This window comes from Marmota monax, unplaced genomic scaffold, assembly GCF_021218885.2.
Source record: "Marmota monax isolate L192 unplaced genomic scaffold, Marmota_monax_Labrador192_F-V1.1 WCK01_AAM20220418_F8-fsc00020, whole genome shotgun sequence".
Lineage (NCBI taxonomy): Eukaryota > Metazoa > Chordata > Mammalia > Rodentia > Sciuridae > Marmota > Marmota monax.
Genome location: NW_026692912.1, coordinates 17,135,001 through 17,152,411, shown reverse-complemented (window position 1 = coordinate 17,152,411; position 17,411 = coordinate 17,135,001). Strand labels below are relative to the sequence as shown.

The following is a 17,411-nucleotide window of genomic DNA, read 5'->3' as shown; positions in this document are numbered from 1 at the left end:
CTTAGAAAACATGATTTTAGTAAAACTTCCCCTCCTTTTGTGGGATTAAGTATTTGAAGTTACTCCTGATCTTTAGCACATTCGCTGAGGGAAATTATATCCTGAACGAATAATTTTTAAGAATACAGCTGTTTGTGATATCTTTGTAATGCAGGTACTGTTTTTATTTCCACCTAAGTTTGAATATGATTTAATTTCCTGCTTCACTTCATCACTTTTTTATTTCCTAGTGGGATTTGGTTTATAGAGTTGACATTGTTTTTAGGTTTATATTTTTAATGGAGAAGGTTGTCAGCTTTAGGAATTCCTTTAAGGGATTGGAATTCATTTGCTTTTAGTAAAGCTGGAATCATTGTTAAACTCACAAAAATTATCTTTCAATGGATAGTATGTAACTGAACAGTTAAAAAAATGTTATTAGTATTGATGTTATTCCAATTATTGTTTCTTTAGTTTTTCTTGTTTAAATTTTTTTTTTTAAGGTAGCATCACTTGGACACAGGAAGCTTGTCTGCATTATTCTATTAATAAAGAAATGGTTGTTCTCTGATTTGATTGTTTGAATTGTGTGAATTGGGGAGTAATGTTTTTTTAGCATGACACTTTGGGAACTGCTACTTGGTTAGGATACTTTTGTTCCAAGGTCTCTTTGAGTCAAATCCTATTAAAAGTGAAATGTGACAAGCTGTGTAACAATGAAAATATTTGAACAATACAATACTTGTATTATTATTGTATGGCTTTGAGGAAAACCTCATACTGTGTCTAATTGAATTTATTATGCTTAATGAATTTTTTAAACCAAAGTGTACCTTTTTTGTTTACTTGATCATCCAGTTTACATTTTTTAAGTGTATGTAAAATACAGTATAAAATATATAGAATGCTTAAAAATTTGCAGTCTGAAAGATAATTATATAGCAGTTACACTATAACATTTGCAAAGAAATACTGTTAAAAATGACATTCTCAATAAGTTAGGTTCTAATAAATGGCTGGAAAAGGAAGGGGTAAAAATATTAAATTAACATTTGCTTTCATTAGCAGTTCCCGTGAATTTTTATAATAGAATTGATCACAGTGAATTTATTTGGTAAATTGTCAATGTCCATGTTGTGAACCTCCTTCAGAATGCCTGCCTTATGGTATCATATTCAGAAACATATCATTAATTTTAAGTAGTGTTCTTTTTCAAGAGAACAAAAAATTCAAATTTAGCTGCTTGATACTTGTTATACTATGTAAATTATTATGGTAAATGTAATATTATGTAACAATCTCTAAAGTGGTTACATAGGGATTTGAATCCATGAAGTAATTTTTATTAGTTTCTGCAAGAATATCACTATGAATCAAATTTAGGAAGGATTGCAGTAGAATCAAGCAAGATGTTCTTTTTTCTTAACACTATAACTATGGAATAAGTGTTTCTCTAAATGACCCTTTTCTAAATCTCAGTTTTGGAAAGGAGTAAGAAGCTAGTGTGTGAGACTGTAAATTTTGAGAGCTAGGAAAAAGTTTAGTTTTGTGTTTCTGTGACACTGTCTTAAAACTTGGTATTTTATAAGTATTAAAAAAAAAAAAAGAAAGAAAGAAACCTGGTAGAAATGTCTCAGTGCTTTGGTTTTGCCTAACCTGTTTTTTCTTGCTCGATGATATAATACCTGTCTGGATTCATTGGCTTTATTATTGGATAAAGGTGAATCAGTCCCCCCTGCTATCCCTCCACCCCCCAGGTCTGAGAAAAACTGACTCAGTATATTCTGTTCCACCAAATATCACTAGCTAGGACTTGTCATATTTAAATGATATTAAGCAATATTAAATCCTTTCCTTGATCCCCCCCAGTCCCCAAGAGGACTTTGAAAGATGTCCTTAGGAGTTGGAAATAAAAAGACTATGTACGACCAGGCAGTTCTGCTATTTGAAAGACTTATCTAATTGAAAAAAATGACTTGCTCACAGCCTTCATAAAAATAAATTACAGTTGGATTAAAGAACAAAAGAAAACATAAGAATATTTTTAGAGGTCTAGGTAAGAAATGAGTTCATGAATAAGATATTTAAAAAGGCACAAATTATGATGGAAAGATTTGGTTTGACTACACTAAAGGTTTTTATTTTTTGTACCAGAGATTGAACCCAGGGGCACTTAACCACTGAGCCACATTCCCAGCCTTATTTATTTTTTATTTTGAGACAGGGTCTTGGCTAAGTTGTTTGGGGTCCCACTAAATTGCTAAGGCTGGCTTTTAACTTGTGATCCTCTTCCCTTCCCTTCCTAAGCCACTGGAATTACAACTATACTAAGATTTGAAAATTTGTTGTGGCAAAATAAACTGAACAGAATAAAAAGAAAATTATCAGATTGGAAGAATTTTGCATGTTTTAGATCCAGAATACATAAGGAACTTGAAGAATATAAAGATGGCTAAAAAATTAAACAACAGAGGTCACTAAAGAATTCAATGGTTAAAAATCATGGAAAAAAGTCACTAAAAATACAAATTAAAATCATGAGCTACTATCCTGACTAGGAGAGGATTGAAAGTGGCTCACCTTTTCTAAGGAATTTTAGAGTAGATTCCCATTGCTAGTGTTTTATCAAGTCTGTATAACAGTAATTCTCAAAATGTGGTTCCTAGACTGGCAGCATCAGCATCAACTGAGATCTTGTTAGTAATGCAAGTTATTGGAGTACCACTCCAGACGTACTGAACCAGAAACCGAATCTAGCCCATTAGACGATTTGGATACATGCATAAACTTGATAACTTCTTTAGAACCATAGTGATTAATACTATATGTTTTAGAAAAGATTCATATCCTCAGACTTAACTCTTTTACATCATACATGGTTATGATTATGTGCCAATAATTTCATCCCTTCTAGTCATCTGAGGGTGATGATATCTTATAAAGAGTTGTGAAGCTTGAGTGATATCGCATGGTCTATGCCTGTCCTGTAGCATGTAACAAAAACAAGTATTTCACAAATGAAATAGGTATTTCATAAAGTCTTTTGTAGAAGACTTGGCTAGAAGTATTTCTGAATCAAACTACCTGGAGAATTTAGTAAGAGCAATTCATAGTAAAATTCCATCCAAGTGATTACGAATGGAAGGCAGCTCATTCTGTTTGGCACTGTGCTGGAATGCCTGCATCTTCATCCATGGAAAAAGCACAGTGGTGAGGAGATGTGGTTCTGGTCTTGGGAGCAGTTAGTTTCTTTGTCTGAGAGACAAGTACTTAGATGAAAGAAGGCATAGTCTATGATTCTAAAGGATTAGACACACAATCAGGTGCTGAGTGATCTACATAGCTGCTAAAACAGTGGAAGCTTATAGGGGAGAGCAGTCTGTGTGAGTTGAAGCAGTGGGTGGATTCCTGGAAGAACTGTTAAACTGTTGCAGTCATTTTTAAAAAATATTTTTAGTTGGGCTGGTTGTGGCTCAGTGGTAGAGCACTTGATTAGCATGTGTGAGGCCCTGGGTTTAAACCTCAGCACACATAAAATAAATGAATAAAATAAAACTTTAAAAATATTTTTAGTTGTAGATGGACAAAATGTCTGTATTTTACTTATTTATTGTTTTATATGGTGCTGAAGTTCCAACCCAGTGTCTCATATGTGCAAGGCAGGCGCTCTACCACTGAGCTATAACCTGAGCCTGAAGGTCATTTAAGTACAATTTCCCACGAGCATATTTCTTTATTTACAAATTTCATAAAAAAATGAACCTTGTTAAAAATGTAGAAAATAAGGAAAATCACATGTAATTTCATAACTCAGAGACTTATGGCTTTTAGTTTTGTTGTAAAACATTTTAAAAATACTAATTACTATTGCAGTATGATAGATCCTCTTTTTCTTCAGTGCTAGGGTGGTAACTCAGGGCATTATGGCATACCAGGCAAGCACTCTTTCACAAACCACTCTCCCAGTTCTAAATGTTTACATACTACTTTGAGTTAATTCTTCATAATGCAATGACGTTATTACAGAAACCACTTAATGGTGATATAAATATTGTGTCACTTGAGTTTATTAATGTTCCTTTTTCAGTTTTTAAAAAATATTTATTTTTTAGGTGTTGTTGGACACAATGCCTTTATTTTATTTACTTATTTTTATGTGGTGCTGAGGATCAAACCCAGGGCCTTGCACATACTAGGCGAGCACTCTACTACTGAGCCCCAGCCCCAGCCCCTCTTTTTCAGTTTTTGAAGTCATCCTTGACGCATGCATTTAAAAAGTTATTTGCCTTTCTGATTACTTTCTTGAGATAGATTTTGCTTTGTAGAATTATTATGGACATTCTTAATGTTTTTGAGGTCTGCTGCCAAATTATTTGCCAAAAGGAGTATTAGTTGATCCCTTTCTTTGCTCATTCTTTCTTTCACTTGGCATTTATATGCTAGACCTTGTTTCAGGTACTGGGTATATGATGTTGAACAAAACAGGCAAAAATGTCCGTGTTCATAAAGCAAACATCCTAGTAGGGGAAAAATAAGTTAAATATGAAGTATGTTGGATGGTTAAATGCCCTGAGAAAAATGGTACAGGAAAAGGGAATAGGAATGGTGGGGATAGGAAACTGTACTGGTAAATGTGGTCAAGGAAGATCACATTAGGAATTAACTTATAAATAAGGGTCTGAGAGAACGCTCCTTGCTACTTAGCTGACTGACTGACTAGCAAGGCAGAGACCATGAATAGAAATGTGGCATGTGTGTTTGAGGCACAGCAAGTGCCTGTGGCTGCCAAGGCTGGGGTAGAGTTAGGAGAGCAGTAGGATGGTGAGTCAGGGAGGTGCTGGAGAACTAAGGATGCTTTTGAAGAGGACTTGACATGAATTTTATAGGATTCCTCTGGTTGCTCTTTTGAGGACAGACTGTAGGAAATTGGAGGCAGAAGCAGGGAAATACTTTAGGAGACAATTATAGTAATCTAGGTGGAAAATATATAGTGGCTTACGCCAGGATGGTAATGGTGCAGATGGAGATAAATGGTCAGTATTGAAATATGTCCGAATGATTTAATCAACAGGCTTAGCTGACACATTGGATCTGAGATATAAGAATAAGATCAGGAGTTCACTTTTTTTAAATATATATTTTTAGTTGTAGATAAATACAATATCTTTATTTTTATGTGGTACTAAGGATTGAACCCAGTATCTCACACATGCTGGGCAAGTGCTCTACCGCTGAACTACAGTCCCAGACCCAGGAGTTCAGTTTTATACATGTAAAACTTATTTGAGGTATCAAGTTGAGATGTTCAGTAGGCAGTTAGATAAATGAGTTTGGAGTTGGGGGAGATTGAGAAATAAATTTAAACTTGATAGGGCATATTTGGATTTGAAGTGATAAGATTGAAAGAGATGAGCAAGGATGACATCAAGAAAAAAAGTGAATGAAGAAGTCCAAGGCCTGAGCTCTGGGCACTTTAAAAGGAAGAAGTCAGCAGGAGCCTGAGGAGGATCCAGTGATACAGGGGAGTGGCTGATCAGAAAACACAAAGTAATGTGAGGAGGCGGAAGCAATCACAAGTATGAGGTGATACTTACAGGTCAACTGAAGATTGATTATTGATGTTAGCAGTCAAAAAAAGAGGTCATTGATGTGACCACTGGTATATAAGTGGTTTTAGAGAAGTGATGGGATGAAAGTTTGATTGGCTTGAGTCCAAGAGAGTTGGGGGCAGGGAGAGGAACTGGTAGTAGTGAGCATAGACACTTCCTTTGAGGAACATATCTAGAAGGAGAATGAGAGATGGGGTAGTAGCTATTGGAGAAGGAGCTTGACCTTTTAAAAAATGTTTGCAGAAATGATAGCATGTTTGTATACTGATGAGAAAGATCCAATAGAGAGGTAAAATTAATTTTTTTTATTATTGGTTGTTCAAAACATTACAAAGCTCTAATTAAAAGGGAGAATTGATGGAGATATATCGGAATTGTTAAGAGGGGATGGGATCTTTCTTCACAAATGGATAACAGTGGCCTTTGTAAGGGGCAAGGCCAGTTATTCTCATAATAGGATGAAGACAGAGTCTATAGGGAGAGGGACTGGATGGGTATAGGTGATAGAAAGGGTCCTGTGGGAGTTCTCTTCTGATTGCTCTGTTTTCCCAGTGAAATGGCAAATAAGATAATAGCAAATGAGGATAAAGAGCATTGGAGGTTTGAGGGGAGAGGAGAAAATATGAAATAGCCCTGAAAAGAGCAAGAGGATAAATGAGGGAAGGAAAATGTGGTATGGTTAGCTGAGTTGTACTAAACCCCACTTCTGGTTGATAATCATGAATTATTAAGATCGTTTATGTGAGATTGTTTTGTTCAGCCACAGTCAGCTACAGGGGTGCAGTTGAGCAGCTGGATTTAATGAGGATCGGAGGTTGACCAAGTAAAGATGACAAAGTGAGAGGCACAAGGGAGCTGAGGATATATATAAGGAATAGCTATAACAATAGAATGTAAGCTGGGCTGGGAGGACAGTGTAGACTGGAGACAGATGAAGGCAGTGGAAGGGCTGGTAGAGTGTGAATCCCTATGAGACTGAAGAGAACAGAGAATGAATCAGCAAGTGACCAGGAGAGGTCATGACTAGAGACTGAGATGCTTAAAATTGTGATTACTGAGGGGGGTTTAGAATAGATAACAGTAGAGTTTAGTGTTTGGATAGGAGAGTTGAGGTTGGATAGAGGATAGGATTTTGGGGGATAGGAGGCCAAGGAATGAAGAGTTTGGGGATTTGGTAGGATCGTTTATGTGAGTGGCAAAACCCGTAAGATGTGGTGGGAGTAGTGTAAAGTGAGTCTGAGTGTGCCAGGATCTATATCACTGAAGGAAGGAGGAGTAATCTTGGGATTAGTAGATGACAGCAAAGCAGAGCAGGGAGAGGGAATGGTCTGGTGACCTGAGGTTAAAATCTGGGGTTTTAGAGAAGGAAGAAGAGAGGATGGTCTGGAAGTGGCAACAAGGAAGAGTCCACCTATTCCACCCCCAGGTCAGGGGGGAGGAGGGCAGAGAAGAAACATCACCACTTGAGAGGACTCCAGAGGAGCCCATTCTTACTTGGGTCCCAGTAAGAATGTAAGAATGAGAAGGGAATTTATGCAGGAGAGGCTGAGAATTTGCTGCTGGCTGACCACAAGTGCCAGAAAGCAAGCGTTGTGGGCTGAAGGGAGAGTGTGTGTGTGAGGGTGCAGTGTTGTGCTATTCCTTTGGCGACCTCATTTAAAATTCATTTTGCTTTTGATGGAGGACATGGTTCTTTGTCTTTTAATTTTTTAAAAAGTGCTAGTATGGGGCTAGGGTTGTGGCTCAGTGGTAGAGCACTTGCCTAGCATGTGTGAGGCACTGGGTTCAATTCTCAGCACTACATATAAATAAATAAAATAAAGGTCCATTGACAACTAAAAAAAACTTTTTAAAAAGTGCTAGTGTGATTGTATGTTAAGTCGTATAAGACTGTACAGTTGGTCAAAAGTATAAATTGTTATGCCTTAAGCACATCTTTTGAAAAGGTCTGATTGGGATTCTGGGAAGAGGAGAAAGATGACAAGAACTTGTCAGGTTTTGTGGGAAAGTGAATTGATTAGACTAATTAAACTTGGAGATTAATAATTAAGAAATGGAGAGGAAATTGGGTAGGTTGTCTTAATGGTAAGGCTAAGGACTCTAGACCAGCTTTATAACATAAAGGTCTTGAAACATGAAAAGTGACGGGTGGGCAAGAGACAGGAGAAGGGGACTAGAGATTCAGAGGCCAGTCGAAGGAACCACTGTAGATTAAGTCAGTGGTGTCAAAAGGAAGATCCCAACTGTTGTTGAAGGGAAGCTGAGAAAACTGTGGCATGTGCGGACGGAAGGAAGGGATTTGAGGGGAATGGAGGGTGGAAAATGGACTTTAATGTTCAATGTGGTCCACGTAACCAGGTGGCCCTGAATAGCCAGGGGTGCTGTGGCTGGCTTTCTCTGAACTATTTCACGCGTGGTTTGGACTGAGGTCAAGTTTAAGAGCTGGGATAACCTCTTATTCTTAACTTATCTTTGGGGACTCCATGGTAAAAATTTTCCTTATCTATTTCTATTTCCTCTGCCTACTGTCTGTACAAAGGTTGATCAAGATTTCTTCCTGAGTTTGTCCAAATGGTGAGTAACTGATATACATAGATCCATTAGATGATTTCTCTTGGAAATTTGAATCTTGGGTGGAAAAAAAAAGCCATTACAGTTGACTCCCTCTAAGGTCAGTGCCATGAAAGATGTCCATTGAGTCCAGCTCACGGAGTCCTCTGAGACTCCGTGAGGGAAGTCATCTGAGTTCTCTTCTTCCTCAGGCCAGGTTGTTAGGTTTTCCTTGGATTCTCTGAACTCCTTCAAATTAATTAATTCAATCCATTCTGCTCAGGACACTGTTTCTGTTGTGCTTCCCAAGGCACTGACTGATTCTCCAAGTTAAAGAATGATTCTGTTCTGAAAGTGCTGGACTTTCTATGGTGCCTATTTAATTGTTCCCTGTGACCTGAAAATTTAGTTTATGTTCCCAACAATGGAATAAAATGGTGATCTACTTAAAAAAAAAAAAAAGAAACATGAAAAGTGGTATAGGTCCTATAAATTTTTAATGTAGAATTACCATATGATCCAACATTCCACTAGTGGCATATACCCAAAAGAAGTGGAAACAGGAACTTGAACAGATATATGTATGCCCATATAAGCAGACCAATAAACAGTAGGTGAAAGGTTAAAATCACCCAAATATCCATTGATGGAATAATGCATAAACAGTGTGGCATATACATAATGGAATTTTATTCAGCTTTAAAAAGGAACAACATTCTGACACATGTTGCAACATGGAGGAACCTTAAAGACATTATGCCAAGTGATGTAAGTCCATCACAAGGGGACAAATGCTGTATGATTCCACTTTGATGAGGTTTCTATATAAATTATATAGAAACAGAACACAGACGGTGTTTGCCAGGGGCTGGGAGGAGGGGATAATTAAGAGGTGGCATTTAATGGGTTTAAAGTCTCAGTTGGGGGAAGATGAAAGGTTCTGGAGATAGATTGGTGGTGATTGATGCATAACAGTGTGAATTACTTAATGTCACAGTGCCATGCACTGGAAGTTAGTTCAAGTGGTAAATTTTATGTCATTATTTTGACACAGTTTGAAAAAGTGATATTTAGTATGTTAACCACTTCTGATAATATAGAGGTAGTAGGCAGCAATATGCCTGGGAGAGAGAGGCAAAATTTTGGTAAAAGAAAATCTTCTCTTGACAGGCACAGTGTGTTTCACTTGTGGAGATGTCAGCTTTTATCTGTGCTATATGCACTAGGTTGGTCTTAGCACTAGGGTTCTGAGTATGGTTCAGAGGAACTAGGAAACACATTTTCTTAAGGAGGAAAACATTTTTTTCTCTGTTCTTATTTACTGTTTAATTTTTTTTCATGGATGATACAAAGATAACATCTAGCCTTCAAAATTATCCTGTTTTTAATGAGTTCATCTTCTAAATATTGTGTTCACTAGTTGGGTGCTAGTTACTTTGTAGTCTTTTTATTTATATCCTGAACTTGGCAAAGGAATTTAAATAAAGGAATTGGAAAGCTCTCATTCTGCTAAGGCCTATTTCATGACAACATGTTTTAGTTATTTGTCCAGATGTATTCTTATTGTTGAGTCACAATAATGACTAGAAGACAGATCAACATGAAGACATAAATAAATAAAGCCAAAAAAGAAAGCCAGTGTTGGATTCTTTGGATTCGAATGGATCCAGGCTGAATCCCAGCTCTGTTACTTAACTGTGAATTTGCTCTTAGTGAGCTTCACTTTCCTTATTTATAAAATATTAATACATCTTCTTACCTGGTAGGGTTGTTGTAATTAAAGAAAGCAAGTTAAACCACTTATGGTAATATCTGGTATATCGAGGCATTCAGTAAATGGTAGCTGGTAGTGGTATAATTCTCACTGAAAAATGTTAAAATGTTTACTGGACCTCTGTGGGTGAAACCCAGTCTGCAAACTTAGAAAGCAAAGATATTAGCAGAAAGGTCCTTCAATTTCTACATATTCACCTCAGGGTTTCTGTAAATCTGGGAGAGTCCCTAATGCATCTGATGTTTACAGATCGTTAGCAAACAGATGCCAGGAGGCAAAAAATAAACTGTAGCTTAAAGACTTTGGAGCCACTAACAAAGTAGGGAAAATCAGTTTCTGATAAAGTTATAACATTTCTAAGTGAGTAATAGAAGGCAATGGGAAATTTTAATTGAGTTTATAAAAGTTTATTTCAGGAACACCCATATTTCCAATTTGAGGCACACCTATACATCTGTAGCCATTTAATTTATAGTGCTTGCTTATTTCTCCATTGGGGTTAATAACATAACAACAACTAATATTTATTGTGTGCTTACCGCATTCCAATGTGATATTTAGGAAGCCTATAGCATTCAAAGTCTTGTTTTCAATTGGATGTTTTGAAATTGGCCTTTTATCCACTTGGAGAAACAGTATATTTAATGAGTTTATTTTATTTATTCTGTTATACTTCAGATATTTGTTGGGTATTTATAATAGGCAAGACATTTTGTAGGAGGCAAAGCTAAGAAAAACACGGGACCTGGCCTCACAAAATTCTCCTCTTTATACTGTATACTGTTAAGAAGTAAGTATAGTGCATCCTGGAATGAACTTTGGTCTAATATCCCTTCTCTGCCAGCTCTTCCCAGAAGCTTTTTTCCCCTCTGGACAAGGCTAAGTGCTCCTCTGTTAATCCTGTGGAAGAGCTGAGCAAGTCTTGTTTAATTCTGTGTTTTCCAATTAGGGTTAGCTAGACTGCAAACTCCTGGAGATCAGGAGACTGTGGCTTATTCATCAACTGGGCCAGCCACATCAAGTGATTGAACCATGATTGAATACTAATTTTATAACTTTAGACAAGTTTGAAAAATCCTAGACAAACCTCTTGATTTCTTTGTGTTAAAGTTGTTGCAATGGTCCTGATAGCATAGCTTTCATGAAGGTAAAAGCAGAAATTTTTACTAATGCTAATCACAGCACTGGCACATAGTGGGTACTCCATCAATAGCTTAATATTTGATCAGTAATTAAGTCATCTCTTTTCACCAAATTTGACAGATGTGATATATCTATTTATGAAGACCATATGCAGTGATGTCACCTTTGTAATACATAAAGGGCACAGCTGTCATTTAGGTTAACTCTAATTATTCACATTGGCATAAAAATGTGACACTTAGGTTGCTCATTCAGAAAGATAGACTAGGGCTGGGGTCTAGCTCAGTTTTAGACCACCTGCCTTAGGCCCTGACCCAGGTTTCAATCCTCAGTATGGCAAAATAAAATGAAAAGATGGGTTAAAGTGAATCCTAGATCATAGAAACATTACATGAAGCCTAATATTAAAGCCATTAAACCAACTTCATCTATGTGTTTTCTATCAATTTGATTCGTTTTAGGACTAAACTCTTAACTAATTTAAAAAGCTCCTAAATATTAGAATTTAAATAGTAATAAAAATTGAAAGCTAAGATATGCAGTAGGGAGAAGGCATCCCCACCCCACCCTGTTTAGCATACATTTACCCTCTTTTCCATTTTAAAGCCCTTTTTGGAATTTCTCTTATGTTTTGCTTTTGGGTACACATGACATAAATTTGGTTAAGGATCATATTTATATTCCTTTTGTAGATAAAGTTATGAAAAAATTTCAAATTATTGGTAGGCAGTGGCATTTTCTGGGTGAAATCCATCAGCACTCTCCAGAAGGAAATTTGAAACTCTAGATTTTACTGTATAATGTCAATGGACTCATTATTTGTAGAAAGCTGATGCATTTAGGCTTGTTGATTCACTTAATTGCTAACTGTACAACATTCATAACTCCAACAACTGAAAACAATAGGTCAGTATCTGCTGTTTATGCATAAATAGTCACATTGTAGCAGGATATGTCGAAAGGCAGAGTATGTTAGTCGGAGGAGGAATGGGGCATGTGAATGGTCCCATTGCTTGCCATACCAAGGTGGGTTTTGCTCTTTTCCTTCAAAAATACTCTTTGTGCTTTTATTATAGGTGTAGATGGTCAACTGTTTCTATGTTATCAGGCTGGCTACTGTTGAAATAGTATTTAATTGTATTTTAAATTCCAATGTTAGGGAGGGGGATGCCAGAACAGAATTGTGGTTTAAAATTGGGATGATGAGTCCTAATTAGAATAAGTTATAATCCAAGTGTATATAATGTGTCAAAATACACTACAATCATGTATATCTAAAAAGACCAAATAAAAAATGATCTTAAAATTGAGATGATACAATGTTTTTCTATCTTACAGTTTCATGATTCACAGTTAATATATGGAATAGATTTTTTTTTTAAGTTACAGATTCCTTTATATACTGAAACCAAATAAATGTTTATTTAAAGTTCTTAAAAATGATTTTTCCTAGTTTGTGAGTTAGACTCCTTTGAAATTTTAATGGTAAATCTGCATTTTAAAACCAGTAACTTAAAAAAAATAGTAATTTTTAATTTAGAAATGTTTGAAAGACAAAGTCTTTTTTTTTCATCACCAAGGAAAACCTGTTGATTTTTTAAAAATATGTAAAATATTTGAAGCAGTCCTCTTAAAAATATGCTTTTTTAATAAGTAAATTTTAACTATCATAAAAGGAATAATTTATTAGAATAATTGTATTCAGTTAAAGTGCTGAACTAATTCAGATATTTTACAATATAAAGTAAATGAAGCTGAATTTTTTTGTAACTTTAATAGGTTTAATAGGCAATGTCCTTGAATTTTTTTATTTAGCTCAGTCCAGTTTGTAGTCACACTATCAGGAAACTTTAATTCTGCATTATGCAACATTTAAAAAAAAACTTTTCCTTGCAGATTAAAAGAAAGTTTATTTCTGAATGTGTTTTGGGAAAGATTGAGCTGGTCTTCACAAGGTAGCACAACTTCTTAACCATTTTCTGAGTCTACATTTTTTATGTGTGAATCTGGAAAATGCCATTAATGAAAGAATAGTGGAGTGGTCTTTATCCTGTTTGCAGCATATTCCCATCTTCTCATCTGGAAAATTAAATCTGATTACAGCTTGGATTAACATTTAGAGTTGTGGGAAGAGGAAGGTACTATCTTAAACTCCATGAAATTGAACAATGAGATTATATCATTTATAGCTAATGTTAAAGTCCTACTTTTTTAAAGAGCAGATTTTTAAAATTATGAATTATGAATTTATGTTAAGTATTTTGTTTCTTATAGACTGAAATATCTTAGATAATGATTGGACAAATTCAGGAGGCATTAAATGTAATGTTTTCTGCCTTGATACTTGACATGTTAAAAGTGAAAGCAGTGTGGATTTCCATGTTTACTGCTACGTTGGCAGCTTCTCTTAAATTTCCTAAAGAAGCTCCAGTTATAGAAGTTACTGACATTTGGCCAATATGCAGTTATTACTAATTTCAAACAAACGAAGTCAGTATATTTTTAAGTCAATTAAATAATATGTCATGCATTAACTCTTCAAGTAGAGTCATTTGTGTGATGGAGAGGGAAATGGGGAAATAATTTGGTCATGTGTGAGTGTGTGTGTATTCATTACTAGTTACTGATGTGCAAACAAGCCCTCATATATAACTATGGTGCTTTTATGAATTATTTTGTATTTCTGTTGTAAAAGATCTGTCTACCACGTTTTCTAGGAACTTTAAGCCTAAGGCAGAACTCAAGGATTTTGGAGCCTGTGTAAAATAATTTATAGCGCCTTTCCAGTAAGTCTTGCCCAAACTCTTATTCTATTAATTAAACATCCTGTGGCAATCTGGTATATCTTAAAGATTTAAAAGTATGTATGGAAGACTAGAAAGCATAGACCATTGAGATGGAAGAAAATTAGCCTTTCTTTAAAAAAAAAAAAAAGAAAGAAAGAAAGAAATAAGACATCTTTGTTCCATGTCCCCCCCTGATGTGAAGATGTAGCCTTTTATGCATGGTTATATTCTCTGCCTGAATGAGATTGTGCTGTTGGGAGTCCTATCTTGTGAAATGTCTTGTTTAAAATATGGAAATGCTTCTTGTGGTCCTCAGGTGAGTAGTGCACATACGTTTCTATGGGGACAACCTTGTAGATGGCAATGATGCTGGGAGAGGTAGGACCCATTACATTGACATAATGTGAAATCTCTTTAAGAGCCAACTGCCTCTTTTAGGGCTGTTTAGTAAAAGGTATGTGGACTCTATCATGTATTGTTGGCAAGATATTTTAAATGCTATATTTGCTGTTGAAAAATATTTTCCTGGGAAATGATGAAATTGATTTTTAAATTTGTAAGAAACTATGATTTAAATTAGGAGAAAGTTGCTGAGAGAGGAGGATAAGGAAAGAAGAGTGTTCTGTGTACCACTCTATTATGTTCTTAATTTTCTGTCAGCAAGACAATTCTTAGGAAAAAGCCTGACATATGCTGATAACTCTGTTCTTACTGCCAATTGCCTAAGCAAATTGTTGTATTACTTTCTTCCATGGAAGTACTCTCATCCGCAGATTTTTGTGTTGAAAGTTAGCTGTTTGGTGACACTGCATTTGTCGATGAGCATACAAATGTGAGAAGGTGTTTTGGAACATTAGCAATTATAGTATTGGATGGTGGATAAAGAAATAGATACATAAATATTAGACCAATGCAGTTTTCCAGTATATGTTATTTTCCATATAAAGATATAGAACATTTCATAAAATGTTCCCAGACCATTTAAAACTCAAAGAAATGCAGCTGACGCAATGAAATACATAGAGTACTTGTAAAAACATACAGACACGCAAGTGGATTGCTGCCAGACAGAAAATTTAAAGGCGGTTTGCTTAACTGCAGGGTGCTAGGTTTTGTACATGTGCCATGCTGAAACTGTTAGTAAGGCGGGTGTTGTGTTGCTTGAGAAAAGCAGATTGTATTTAGACCTTTTTAACTCAGATGTTTCCAATGCCGATATTTTGGTGACATTATGGCATTGTGATCAACTCAATGTGAAACAACATTTCAACCTCCTGTGCAAAATAGAGATTTTAGGAAAACTCAAATAAATTGTTTGCAGTCTCTGTGTTAATTTTTGTAAAATGGCTTTCATAGTTTTATTAACTATCAGACTGGATCTTTGAGCTAATTGAATGGAACTTTATAGGGTGGACATTAGTTTTTAAAAGCATTGCTTTTTTTTTTTTTTTTTTGAGTACTGTTTTAGAGAATATTAAGGTCCCTTGAGTTTTGCTTTTTATAAGCCTCAGGGACTTTAAAGAGAAGTAAACAAAAGTTTTATGCTTGTATTGTAGTAAATAATCATGCATATGTTACCTTGAAACCTTATTCTGTTAAAATTTGGTACTCTTACTTGAGGGATAGCCTTGGAACAGCTGAAGGAGTTTAATTGATGGTGTTTATTTCCCTGTCATTGAGATAGTGGTTAGGATGATATGGTTGGTATGGCCTATATGTTGGCATGCTATAGCCATCTTTACCATCAGTGTATTAAAATAGGTAGGTTTTTCTTTTTGTCCATTCCTTCTTCTTTTCAATTCTATTATATGTATTTATGAATAAAATAATTTTAAAGTGACAAGTCTGATGTTAATATAGTTTCTTTTTAACAGAGTTGATTGAAAAGTTTTAAGAACCTTCTCCCACCCATGAATAAGAAACTTAGTTTTTTAAAATTAAAGAATATACCACAAATGGTAGTTCCTAATTTTATCTCTTCACAAAATAGTGATAGAAAAATAAGTCTTTGGTTTTATTTCTGTCTGTGCTTTGTGGTTCCCAAGAAGCATAGAGTACTGCAAGAAAGAGAACATGATAGTACATATTTATATAGGAGTCATATCTGTATGAAATTTTCTACTTGAAGAGTGTTAACCACATGACAATTGGAAGAAAAAGAATAAGCCTTAGATGATTTTGTGGTTTTTCCAACCTCTATTTTATTATGTCCCTCAGTGACTTAGACCTACATATTTTTGGTCTCTGGATCAAATTTTAAGTCGTTTGTGTATGTTAGGAATTAAATCTCTAATGTTTTAAGGTCCTTTCCTTCTCCCTCTTCCCTGTGGTATACTTTTAGAGGTTTGTTGCGCAACAGACTGTCCTCTGTATCCTGCTAGCTATTTCTTCTTTGTAGAGTTCAGGTTAAGCATCAGTAATCTGGAAATCAGAAATGCTCTAAATTTCAAATTTCAGTGGATGCTCAACCACTGAAGTCTGTGCAAATATTCTAAAAATCAGAAAAACTTCAAAATCTGTAACACTTCTGGTCTAAAGCATTTCCAGGTAAGGGATACTCATTCTGTAGTTTTCTTGTCACACTGTTGGCACCATCTGGTTTCCTGTCTCATGGGAACTGAATCCTTGTGTGGTTTCAATCCTTCTGGCTAATGATAAGCAATAGCTTCTTCATCTGGCCCACCAGAGTAGCCTTGAATGGTACTTTAGGGGGCATTACTCTAGAATTCTGTTAGTCTCCATCAAGACATATCATGGGTCCCTTGCTAATAGCTGAAGTTGAGTATAAAAAGAGAAATTGATCCCCAGTCTTTAAGCCAACCAGAAGATACCCAAGAGCCAAAATGATCTACAAATAGAACTTTTTTGCTCCACCCATTTTGGAAAACTATTTTTGGTGTGATTTTTGTCTCTCTCTACTTTTGTTGTTAGACTTGGAAATTTAAAAAATAACATCCATTGGCCGTAATGACTTGAAAACTGATGTATTCTAGAATTTAAATGTAGTAAGCAAATAGGCCCTTCCTTTTTTCTCGATTCTTCACCAAGTAACCATTAACTGTGCTTTTGTATTATGATTTGGAAGCATTTAACTTTTACATGGATTCACTTTCCCAGAAAAGTAAATCAGTGTTATAAATTGATGTTTTAGAAGTGAAAAGTGATAGTATATATTGTGAGATCACTGTTAGATGGGAGAGACCCTTACACACTGAGCTTTTCCATAAGATTTTTTGCATTGATACATAGTTTCCCACATAGATATTATTCTGATCACTCCCCTTTATGTGTTTTTGAAGAACCAAATCTTTTTTATTAGAAAAGATTGAAAGTTTTCATAATCAATAGTAAATGGAGTGCTAATAGCTTTTAATTAGTACAGTTCTGTATTGACTTACAGACATGGAATTGGATTATCTAGCCATGATGATTTAAGAATTAGGTGATACCTTTAGTAATTTCATTCTAAATAGATGTTCAGGAAAGGTAATTTCAAACCTGTGTATTTTTATAGTTTCTCAGCAAGTATAATTATGTCAGACAGAACATTTCTCATATCATGATATTTGA

At 35.3% G+C, this 17,411-nt stretch overlaps 1 protein-coding gene across 15 annotated transcripts in view; it reads left to right on the top strand.

Annotated features, from left to right (window-relative positions):
• The window catches only part of Dennd1a (DENN domain containing 1A), a 512,715-nt gene that overhangs the window by 117,931 nt on the left and 377,373 nt on the right, over nucleotides 1-17,411 (top strand). The gene's annotated exons all lie outside the window — the stretch shown is intronic.